The following is a 13,116-nucleotide window of genomic DNA, read 5'->3' as shown; positions in this document are numbered from 1 at the left end:
CCTTGTAATTCTGGAAATTCTTCTAACAATTCTGCATGTGAATCTATAGTTTAAATATAATAACATGTATCATCTGCAGATTACGGTTGTTGCATGGCTCTATCAACAGAAAAGGTAACACTCTCGTCCTCTATACTTAGGGTCAGTTTCTTACCGAACACATTAATTATTGCTTTAGCCGTGTTTAAGAATGGTCTTCATAATATAAGAGGAACTCGAGAATCTTCTTCCATGTCCAGAATAACAAAATCTACTAGAAATACTAAAGTACCAACTTTAACTAGCATGTTTTCCATTATCCCTCTAGGATATTTTACTGATCGATCGGCTAGTTGTATGCTTATTCGTGTTGGTTTCAATTCTCCAAGGTCTAGTTTAGCATATAGTGAATACGACATTAAATTTTTACTAGCACCTAAGTCTGCCAATGCTTCTATTGAACTAAGACTACCCAGAAAACATGAAATTGTGAAACTTCCTGGATCTGAGAGTTTTTCTGGTATCTTATTCAACAGCACTGCAGAACAATTAGCATTCATTGTAACAGCCGAGAGTTCTTCCATTTTCTTTCTATTTGTGATTAGATCTTTCAAGAATTTAGCATATCTAGGCATTCCTGAAATCACATCAATGAAAGGAAGATTGACATTTATTTGTTTAAACATATCCAAGAATTTGGATTGCTCGGCTTCAAGTCTTTCTTTTCTCATTTTACTCGGGTAAGGAAGTGGTGGTTGGTATGGTTTAACATAAGGTTTAGCCTTAACTGTGTTATCTTCATTAACCTTTTCAACTACCGGTTTTGATTCCTTTTCTTGTTCAGGCTGTGGTGCCTGTGTAGTAGGAGTAGAGTCATCAGAAATTACAGGTATTTTAGGTGGTTTAAGTGTAATACCACTTCTAGTGGTAATGGCTTTAGCTGTTTCATTTTGGGGGTTAGCATTTGTATCGCTGGGTAGACTCCCCGGTTTTCTTTCACCTATCAACCTTGCTAGGTTGCTTACTTCTTGTTCCAGATTTTGAATAGAAGCTTGTTGATTTTTAAATGCTTGAGCATTTTGTTCATTGGTTTGTTTCTGAGATGTGAAAAATTGAGTTTGAGATTCAACTAGCTTCGACATCATATCTTCTAAATTTGGCTTTTTATCATCGGTTTGTGGTGGTTTATTTGGAAAAATAGGTATTTACTGGTTGTAAGTATTATTAGATACTTGTTGATTGCTAGGACATTGTTGGTTGTTGTACGGAACATTTCGGTTATAATTCTGATTTTGAGTATAGTTTGGTCTTGGCGGTTGATAATTATTCTGATAATTATTTCCAGGTCTTTGGTTCATGTATGAAACATTCTCTCTTTGTTCCATTGTTTGTTCAATATTGAGACAATCTTTTGTCAAATGTGGTCCTCCACACTGTTCACAACTAATTCGTATTGCGTGAATATCCTTAGTCTCCTTTTCATTCGTCTCTCGAAAGCATCTATCTTTGCGGAAATGGAATCAAAGTCATGGCTAGAATCGGCTCTAGCCACTTTAGATGATCTAACGATATCTTTTTCTTGGTGCCACTCATGTGGGTGTGAAGCAGTGTTATCAATAATTTTGTAAGCTTCAGTTGCGGTTTTCTTCATAATGGAACCACCAGCTGCTATATCGATGTCTTTTCATGTAGTAATATCGCATCCTTGGTCGAATATTTATACTATTTAATAAGTGTCTAAACCATGTTGAGGACATCCTCTCAACAACTTTCTAAATCTTGTCCACGCCTCATATAGAGTTTCATTTGGCTTTTGTGTAAACATAACAATTTCTCCTTGAAGTCTCACGGCTTTAGATGCTGGAAAGAATTGTTTAAGAAATTTTTCAACTAAAACGTCCCATGTATCAATCGCCCCTTCAGGTAACGATTCTAACCAATCTTTGGCTTCTCCCTTTAAAGTCCAGGGAAATAACATGAGATAGATCTGTTCATCCTCTACTTCTCTAATTTTAAATAGAGTACAGATCCTATTAAAGGTACGAAGATGTTCGTTTGGGTCTTCCTTCGGTGCACTACTAAATTGGCATTGATTAGTTACCATGTGTAGGATTTGTTCTTTGATTTCATAATCTGGTACATTAATGTCTGGTTGAGTAATTGCATGACCTTGGCCAGTGCGTTTAGCCCTCATTCGGTCTTCCATACTTAGAGGTTCCAGATTTTCCATGATTGAAATTGTTGAATCTGAATCACTAGAGGATTCTGATTTAATGGTTTGTTCCTCGACAATCTCTGGATGAGTGATTTGTGGTTCAGGAGGAATGATTAGTGGTTCAGGATCTCTGAATTGTCCCTGAATATCCTCCGGATTCTCAATTGTGAGGTTGGGTTCAAAAAATGGATTATCGAAAATTTAAATTGGAGTACTTGGTCGACTAGATGAGGATTCTAAAGAAAAATCAACGGCGACAATGTTGGCTAAATGTCTTGATCGAGTTACAGGTGGTGAATGTATGAAAGGTAGAGAACGTTTTGCTCGGTGCATTCACTGAATATCCTATTAGTTATAAAGATAAAAATTATATAAGCTATCAAATTAATAGACTTTTCTAATTTTTCCCACGCTTCGAATAGCCAATAGATGCAGCAGGTAGCCAGGACCCTTTAAATCGGAAGCCCACAACTCGCCACTAACAAATCCAACTATTACTACGAACCAGAAAATTTTGGATGTCTATCAATTTAACCGCTTAAAATAATTTTTCGTAGAAGTTTAAAGAAAATAATAAAAAAAAATCTATGTCCTAAAAACTAGAGCTTCGAGAAATAAGAAAGAAAAAGAGTGCATCGAAAAACGTTGAAAAATAAAAGGTCGAAAAATTATAATAAGAAAGAAAAACGTCGAAATTTAAAAGTCTAAAAACTAAATATTAAAAATTGTGTCTAAAGGAATTAAAGCTTAAAAGGAATTCTATATCCAAAACGGCAATAACTTAAAAAGGTACTAAAACTTATTTAAAAATAAAGCGATAAACGACGTCGTAAAATTCTAAAGCGTCTAAATCTTAATCTAAAGAAAAATCACTTAAGGGATTTTACGGCAATGCCTAAGAATCTAGAGATATAAAATAACTACGGCAAAATACTTAGTTACGAACTAATTACGAACGATAAAAATACAAATTACAAATTAAACTAATAAAAAGATACAAAAGTTAAAAATAAAACTTAAAGTTATAAAAATACAATTTTTATAAATATATTATTTTTATATAAAGTATTTTATAAAAATATTAGTTTTATATATTAATAAAACTAATTAAAACTTAAAAATATAAAATTTGATTAAAACTTAAAACTAATTATATTAAATTACTAAACCCTAATTATAATTAATAATAATTAATTTTTAACCCTAATTTCGTAATAAATGAGGTACCAGGTCGCAGATGTCAAACGGCTCCACGAGTGCGGATGTCTTCTACCCAAAAACTCCGCGAGTGCGGAGGATGCTGATTCAAATGAGCTGTAGGTTCAAATTCGTTCGACAGGTTTAGTTTTTAATATATATATATTTTTTTAACTTTTTACTTTTAATTTATATTTTCTGTTTTTAGTTTTTTTAAAATATAACTTAAATAAAACTTATATTTTAACAATTACTTATTAGATTTTTATAATTCTAAAAAAAAATTTTTTAATTAAAACACCTAAATAGATATATATATTTTTTTTTATGTTTTTATATTTTTGTTTTTAATATTTAAAACTTATATTTTTACAAAAATAGATTAAAACTTAATAAAAAGCTTTTTTTATAGCGTTTCGCATCGGTGTTGAATTTTCCCCGGCAGCGGCGCCAAAAATACTTGATGTTGTGCGAGGTGTATACGATATAGTTATATTTTTATTGCGAAATACTATTAAATACGATACAATTTTACACAAGTTATTTATTTATTTATAGAGTGGATATACCTAAACCTTGCTACAACACTATAGGCAGTGTACCTAATCGTACAGTAGTGTAGTTTTTAGTAAGTCCGGTTCATTCCGCAGGGAGCTAGCCAAGTTTAACGCTATATTTTTAAAAACTATATTTGTATATATATATATATAGTAGTATTATTATTATAAAAGGGGGTTTTTACTGTTTAGTGACCGGTTTGTCAATTTTATGTCTTAAGTCACAATTAAAACCTAATGTAAAATATTAAAAATAAATATAAGTTAATTTAAAGCGTAAAGTAAATGACGATAAATAAAAATGCGGTAATTAAAAGTACGATAATTAAAAGTGCAATAAATAAAATGACAGTAAATAAAAGTACGATGAAATATAAAATAAAGGAATTATGCTTATTTAAACTTCCGTAATCATGATGTTTGACGTGTTGATTTTAATTTATTACCATGGGTTAATTGTCTTTTGTCCTGGATAATTCAATATGTCCATATGGTTTTTGTCCATAACAGTCCATCAGTCATAAATATAAAGTGCGAGTGTCCTCGTCAAATTATCCTTATACCCGAAGTCAAATATTCCAACTAATTGGGGACTTAAACTGTAATAAGGTTTTAATACATTGTTAATGATTACACCAGGTTATCGACTGTGTAATCTAAGGTTTTAATATTTTATTAACAATTACACCAAGTGTCCTTGCATGTAATCCACCCCTGTTTTAATGAGTCCATTGACTATTAATCCACTCCCGTGTCCGATTAAATGAACGATTATTAGTACCTATAAATATCCCGCCCATCGTGTCCGATCGAGTGTATATGGTTATTTATAGATACGTCAAATTATAAATCTCTATATTAAATTAACGAATTATCATTCAGTTAAACAAATATAAAGCCCATTAATAGTCCATAGTCCAATTTCCACAAGTGTCGGTCTTTTGTCCAAACCCCAATTATGGTACAAAGCCCAATTACCCAATCTTAATATTTAGCCTAACATCACGATTACTTCGGCTTAAATAAGCATAATAATAATTTAGCTACGAGACATTAATTTAAAAAGGTTGAACATAACTTACAATGATTATTAATAGCGTAGCATTACACAGACAGAATTTCGACTTACAAACTTAAAACATTCGCCAACATAACCTTATTATTATTAAACTTAAATTAAAATTATAATTATAAAATATAAATATATATATATATATATATATATATATATATATATATATATATATATATATCGTATATGTTGAGAGAAAGGAAAAGAAAAAGGTGTGTTTGATCGAGCAGAATTCGTTGCCTTTTATAGGCCCACGTTTAACTGTTGAACTCCGCGAGTGTGGTATTTCTCCTCTTCACAGCTCCGCAGTCGCGGAGCTTTGGATTCTAGCTCATCTCTTTGAGTTAAACGTGGGCTACTTATAATTATAATATATAATAATATATATAATTAATTATATATTATATTATATTCTTGTGCATAGTTGACTTGTAATTTTTGGTCCATTGCGTCGGGTGCTGAAAGTTGGTTAATGTCTTGGTTTCGGATTTTCGAACGCCTTTTCGTACGATTTAATATCTTGTACTTTGCGTTTCACGGCTCGTACTCTTGTAAATTTTAGACGTTTCTCATTAATAAATTGAACCACTTGGATTGTACTTTGTACTTTTTAACTTTTTGGTCATTTGCGTCTTCAATTCGTCGAATCTGTCTTTTGTCTTCATCTTTTATTTTTTAAACGAATATTACTTGTAAATAGAACAATTGCAACTAAAAGCTTGTATTTCTTGAAGGATAATGCTATGAAATATATGTTCGTTTTTAGCATTATCAATAAACCACCACCATTTTCACCTACAACCGCCCCTACACCGGATACCACCACCATAACCGTCTACACTGCTGTTGCTACAGTTTCTTTCGTGTTTCTGGTTCGAATGTACCACCAAACCAAACACTGTAGTTGCTGCTTCGTACTTGTTGTTTACATTTCTAATTTGTCCAGGAATCACACCACCGGCTACTGCTCGTTTCCTGTTTTATAGTTTAAACATCACTCAAACCTCCAAACATCACTTGAAACCACCAACCTTCACATCACGCATTTTTCTTTTCTTTCTTTCCTTCTTTCTACATGAAACAACCAATTTACAGCTTGTGTATTGCTACTGCAGTCACTATATTGCTGATACAGCAGCTAAATGTTTCTATTTCTACGTGAAAACCATCACCATATCCTCCATGTTGCCACTGCTACGTTGTTACTTGCTCATGTTTTCACTACAACGATCACCACTGACAACCACCATTATTAAAACACCACCAATCAAAACCATTCAAGCTGCTATTATGTCTCTTCTTTTATGTTTTGATTCAACAATAAACATCACCACCACTTAACATATCTGTTGCTATAACCCACTAACAAAACCCATTTTTTCTTTATTTCATGTTACTCGTCTGTTTCTATTCTTCTGTTAACGATGATGATTATGATGGTGATGTTGTTGAACAATGATAATGAAATGAATGATGAAGCATGATGATGATGGAAACAAAGAAAATTGATGATGATGCTTACGGGTTGTTGGATGACGGCGATGATGATGATGATGAACAGTGGAAATGATAAAGATGATGATAATAGAGGATGTGATGATGTCGATGATGAGATGATGATGATCAATAGTGATGATTGACGATGTAGTGATGAGTGATAATGATGATATAATCGATGATGATACATGAGGAATAATGATCGAGATCGATTGCTGGAATGATACATGATGACGTTCATATGATGATGGTTATGATGTTAGATGATATGATTATGATGATTTTTTTTCTTTAACGATAATGAAGATGATGATGTTGGTTATTTGCTGCTATTGCAGCGTATTTTTCTGTTTTCCAACAAACCAAACCCACTGATTTAATCAGTTTTGCTGCTGGGCTGGAATCATGAATCCCACATCTTTATTGGACTTAGTTGTTTGTTGGGCTGAAGGATTTGGCTAGGTTATAAGAGGAAACAGGTTATAAATAATCAAGTTGGGTTTAAAACAGGAAAACAAGGATAGTCGAATGGTATGAGGTGTTTGTGGGTGAGCGGGAGGTCGCGGGTTCAAGCCCCGGCTGAGGCGTTATATTTTTTTAAAGACCTATTCTTGTGAGGTAGTTTTATTATTATTATTATTATTATTATTATTATTATTATTATTATTATTATTATTGTTGTTGTTGTTGTTGTTGTTGTTGTTGTTGTTGTTGTTGTTGTTGTTGTTGTTGTTGTTGTTGTTGTTGTTGTTGTTGTTGTTGTTGTTGTTGTTGTTGTTGTCGTTGTTGTTGCTGCTGCTGCTGCTGTTGTTGTTGTTGTTGTTGTTGTTGTTGTTGTTGTTGATGTTGTTGTTGTTGTTGTTATTATTGTTGTTGATGTTGTTATTATTATTATTTGTTGTTATTACAAGTATTATAACTATTATTATTAATTTCATTACTAATATATGTATTATTATTATTAAATGTTTAGGATTATTATTATTATCATTAATATGAAAACAATAAAATTTATTATTATTTTCTTTAATTAGTATCATTTTTATAGTTATTAGTATTATTATTATCATTATTAACAATATCATTACTATTATCAGTATTATCATTATTAATAAAGTTATTATTATTAGTAACTCACTAATGTCAAAACTATCATTTTTAACAAATAAATAATTTTGTATATAAAATGTATTTAGTATATATACTATAACTATATTAATATTTCATATAACTACATATTAACATTATCTAGAAAAATAATTACATGTAACAAACTATTGAATTTCAAACATAATAATAAATATGTATATATACATACATGTATATATATGGATATATATATTAATATAACTAAATGAATAGATATTAATCATTTTAAAATATATATATATACAAAATAAATATATATAACATATAATTTAAGATATAATATAAGTATATGTTTTTAAATGGAATTTAATATAAATCCTATATAACTACAAATATATATAAATAATATATATTAATAAATAAAATTATGTGATTTCCATTATATGTTTTAATATATATATATATATATATATATATATATATATATATATATATATATATATATATATATATATATATATATAAATGATATAGGTTCGTGAATTCGAGGTCAACCCTGCATTGTTTAGTATCGTCGTATGAATATTTTTACTACAAAATATTGCATCGTGAGTTTCATTACTCCCTTTTTTATATATATTTTTGGGACTGAGAATACATGCGCTGCTTTTATAACTGTTTTACGAAATAGACACAAGTACTTGAAACTACATTTTATGGTTGAATTATTATACCGGATATCACCCTTTTTAGCTTCGTAGCCTAAGAATTTGGGAACTGACCCCCAAATTGACGCGAATCCTAAAGATAGATCTATGGACTTTGACACGTCCCATCCGGGTTACGGATGCTTTAGTACTTCGATTTTATATACAGATGAGTGTACCTGTATATTTGAGGATATTCTAGATGCATTTGTTAATGTTGGTTACCATGTGTTCACCATATGAATGAATTTTAATTCGCAGGTTATGCGTACTATTTTATTACACAGGTTATGTGTAATATAAAAATGAAATCTTGTGGTCTATTAAAATTATGGAAATGAATGATTATGATAAACCTATGAACTCATCAATCTTTTGGTTGACACTTTTAAGCATGTTTAAGCTTCTCCTATAAATAGAGAGCTCTTGTAATTGTAAAACTCAGTTGATGAATGAATGAAAGTTTGATAGAGCTTATCTATTTACAAAAATCTCCGTGTCTTTACGAATCTTTGATTCCGGTGGCTAAGAGTGGTTTCTTTATCAGTGTTTGTGGTGTTACTTTATCAAACATTGTGGTGAAATCCAAATCTTCATATATGATATTATAGTTGTGGTGGAATCTTTATCAACTTTAGTTGAAGATTTGTAGTGTTTCTATGTGACGACCCGTCCTAATCCATAAGGACGAATACAATAACATATGGTTACATTGCGAGGTATTTGACCTCTATATGATATATTTTACAAACATTGCATTCGTTTTAAAAGACAAACTTTCATTTCATCGAAAGTTGACAGACATGCATGCTATTTCATAATATCCAAACTATAAATGACCTAATCTGTCATTTACTTAGTAATAATCTTTATTGAACTCAACGACTTGAATGCGACGTCTTTTGAAATATGCCATGAATGACTCCAAGTAATATCTTTAAATGGAGCAAATGCACAGCGGAAGATTTATTTCATACCTGAGAATAAACATGCTTAAAAATGTCAACCAAAAGGTTGGTGAGTTCATTAGTTTATCATAAACATTCATTTCCATCATTTTAATGGACCACAAGATTTTCATTTCCATTTCTCATAAATGTACATCCCATACATAGAGATAAAAATCATTCATATGGTGAACACCTGGTAATCGACCTTAACAAGATGAATATAGAATATCCTCATCATTCCGGGACTCTCTTCGGACATGATAAATTCGAAGTACTAAAGCATTCGGTACTTTGGATGGGGCTTGTTGGGCCCAATAGATCTATATTTAGGATTTGCATCAATTAGGGTGTCTGTTCCCTAATTCTTAGATTACCAGACTAAAAAGTGGCATATTCGATTTCGATAATTCAACCATAGAATTTAGTTACAATTACTTGTGTCTATTTCGTCAAACATTTATAAAAGCAGCGCATGTATTCTCAGTCCCAAAAATATATATTGCAAAATCATTTAAAAAGGGAGCAAATAAAACTCACAATACTGTATTTTGTAGTAAAAATATGCATACGACTGAACTGAACAATGCAGGGTTGGCCTCGGATTCACGAACCTATATCATTTACATATATATTAACACATAAAATTGTAATCGAACAAATTTATATTTTATATCTTAAATTATATGTCCTATATACTTTTTTTATATATTTTTTAAATAATTAATATTTATATAGCTTTAAAAATCCATAATTTGTTATATTAAATAGTAAGTTAGATATATTTATATGATTCATTTTAAATAACTAATTAGTATTTACTATTACTACAGTGAGTTTACTTCTATAAATATTTATTAAAATATTTTGATACTATATAGTAATGTTAATAAAAATGATAATACTTATAATAATAAAAATAATGATATATGTTAATAACGATATTAATACTAATAATAATGTTAAAATATAAAAATATTGTTAATACTACTAATAATAATAATAATATTCTAAAAATGATAATTTTATTAATAATGATACTTATATTGATAATAATAATAATCATAATCATAATAATAATAATAATAATAATAATAATAATAATAATAATAATAATAATAATAATAATAATAATAATAATAATAATAATAATAATAATAATAATAATAATAATAATAATAATAATAATAATAATGATGATGATGATGATGATGATGATGATGATGATGATGATGATGATAAACATAAAAAGAGAACTACCTTTAAAACAAGCTTAAAAACAAAAAACACCACAGCCGAGACTCGAACCCGCGACCTCTCGTTTCACCAACACACACCCAACCAATTAACTGCAGACCCGTTCTATTTATTATTTCACACGCTTAAATATTTACCATGTCCTAAACTGCCAAGACTTTATCTTCATCATAATCCTAAACGTTTCATTTAACAACCCGTTCATATTGATTATAAACGAATTACAATAGTTGATTTCATTGAGAGGTATTGACCTCTAAATGGTACATTTTACAGACATTGCATTCGTTTCTAAAAGACAAAATTTCATTACATCGAAAGTTGACAGGCATGCATACCATTTCATAATATATCCAAACTAATAATGACTTAATAGTAATCTTGATGAACTCAACGACTCGAATGCAACGTCTTATGAAATATGCCATGAATGACTCCAAGTAATATCTCTAAATGAGCAAATGCACAGCGGAAGATTTCTTTAATACCTGAGAATAAACATGCTTTCAAGTGTCAACTAAAAGGTTGGTGAGTTCATTAGTTTATCATAAACATTCATTTTCTTCACTTTAATAGACCAAAAGATTTCAGATATTTAATTGTACACGTAACCCGAGTACAAAATAGTACGCATAACCTGCGAATTAAAAATCATTCATATGGTGAACACCTGGTAACCGACATTAACAAATGCATCTAGGATATCCCCAGATATACAGGTACACTCATCTGTATATAAAATCGAAGTACTAAAGCATCCGTAACCCGGATGGGACGTGTCAAAGTCCATAGATCTATCTTCAGGATTCGCGTCAATTTGGGGGTCTGTTCCCAAATTCTTAGGCTACCAAGCTAAAAGGGTGATATCCGGTATAATAATTCAACCATAGAATGTAGTTTCAAATACTTGTGTCTATCTCGTAAAACAGTTATAAAAGCAGCGCATGTATTCTCAGTCCCAAAAATATATATAAAAATGGAGTAATGAAACTCACGATACTGTATTTCGTAGCAATAATGCAAATGACGGCACTGAACAATGCAAGGTTGGCCTTGGATTAACGAACCTATATTAAGTATATATATTTGTATGTTGGTCAATATCTGTCTAACAATTTAGGTCAAGTCATAGTGTATCACAATCCTAATGCTCGAGATCGATATGCAAAATTCAACAAAAGTCAACTTGACTCAAAATGATTTCCAAAATCTATACTTGTTTATTATATAACCTAAATATAGTCGTTTTAAATATATTTATCAAATTTAAAGTAAATAATAAAAGTCATAAAAAATTTTATATCAAAGTTTATATATGATAAAAATATATTTTTATATATCTTAAGTAATAAAATTTATGAAGTTCAATTAATATCGTAAAACTATAGTGATAGGTATTATTAATGTAATTAAATTACGCGTGGTAAAAATATCTTTGTATCTCATATTTACTTGAATAAATAATGTTGATAATAATATGTAAAAGTTGTATTATAATAATAATAAGTATTGTTATTCTACTAATAATAATAACAATATTTATATTTACTAATGATGATATTAATTATGATGAATGATAATTCTATTCATGATAATAATAACGATACTTTTTAATATTAACAGCAATAATAATAATATTTTATAAAGAAAATAATTCTATTCAAAATGATAATTAATAATAATACTAAAATGATAATAATAATTATATCTTATAATAACAATGATATTTCTATTAAAAATGATAACTTCAGTAAAATGATAGTTTAATGTTAATAGTACTTTTAATGATAAAAATAATGAAAACGATATTTTTATCTAAATCAATGTCTTCCTAATTGATTTGATTAATAGCTTTTAGTCCATCTTTTATATCGCATTCATAATAATGATAATATTAGTAGTCATAATAATTAGATAATACTAATATTAATAAATATTATAATAATATTTATGATAATACTAATAACTATTTTAATAATAATAATAATAATAATAATAATAATAATAATAATAATAATAATAATAATAATAATAAAAGTAATGATAATGTTAATAATAATTTTAATGATAATAACGGTAATAATATTAATAAAAATAACAATTTTTAATAATAATACTTATAACGATAATGATATTGATAATAATAATAATAATAATAATAATAATAATAATAATTAGATAATAATTATAACTACGATAATAACGACGATAGTAATAATCATTATAACAATAAATATACTAAAATAAATAATAATTCAGTTGACTATATCTTTTAATCCGTTCATCAAAATCACACGAGTTCTAAATGAAAAGTTCTTATGTAACAACTCGACTTCATAAACTCAAAACGCGTACAAAAAAAAAAAAAAATTCTGGGACTGACCATCTGGACGGTGTCCAGATTTTGGGACGACATCCAGCCCTTAAGAATGGGACGGCCTCCAAGCAATTGGGACGGCATCCCAATGAACTGCCAGGGACTGATCACGGGTCCAACTCACGTGAGCGGAAAACCCGCTTCCCGTCACTTTTACACAAAAACCTTTTCACAACATAACACAATATGATAAACTAAGAGGCTTTCATCATCAAATTAAGT

The 13,116-nt window shown here is 29.2% G+C and overlaps 1 non-coding gene across 1 annotated transcript; it reads left to right on the top strand.

Moving 5' to 3' along the window:
- Positions 1–1,718: 1,718 nt before the first annotated feature.
- Positions 1,719–1,825, top strand: LOC139873922 (small nucleolar RNA R71). The gene has a single exon (XR_011767633.1). It is a non-coding gene; the product is annotated as a small nucleolar RNA R71 (small nucleolar RNA).
- The last annotated feature ends 11,291 nt before the right edge of the window (positions 1,826–13,116 follow it).

This window comes from Rutidosis leptorrhynchoides, chromosome 10 (genome assembly GCF_046630445.1).
Source record: "Rutidosis leptorrhynchoides isolate AG116_Rl617_1_P2 chromosome 10, CSIRO_AGI_Rlap_v1, whole genome shotgun sequence".
NCBI lineage: Eukaryota > Viridiplantae > Streptophyta > Magnoliopsida > Asterales > Asteraceae > Rutidosis > Rutidosis leptorrhynchoides.
Note: the sequence above shows the minus strand (reverse complement) of the source record. Positions and strands in the feature narration are given on the sequence as shown.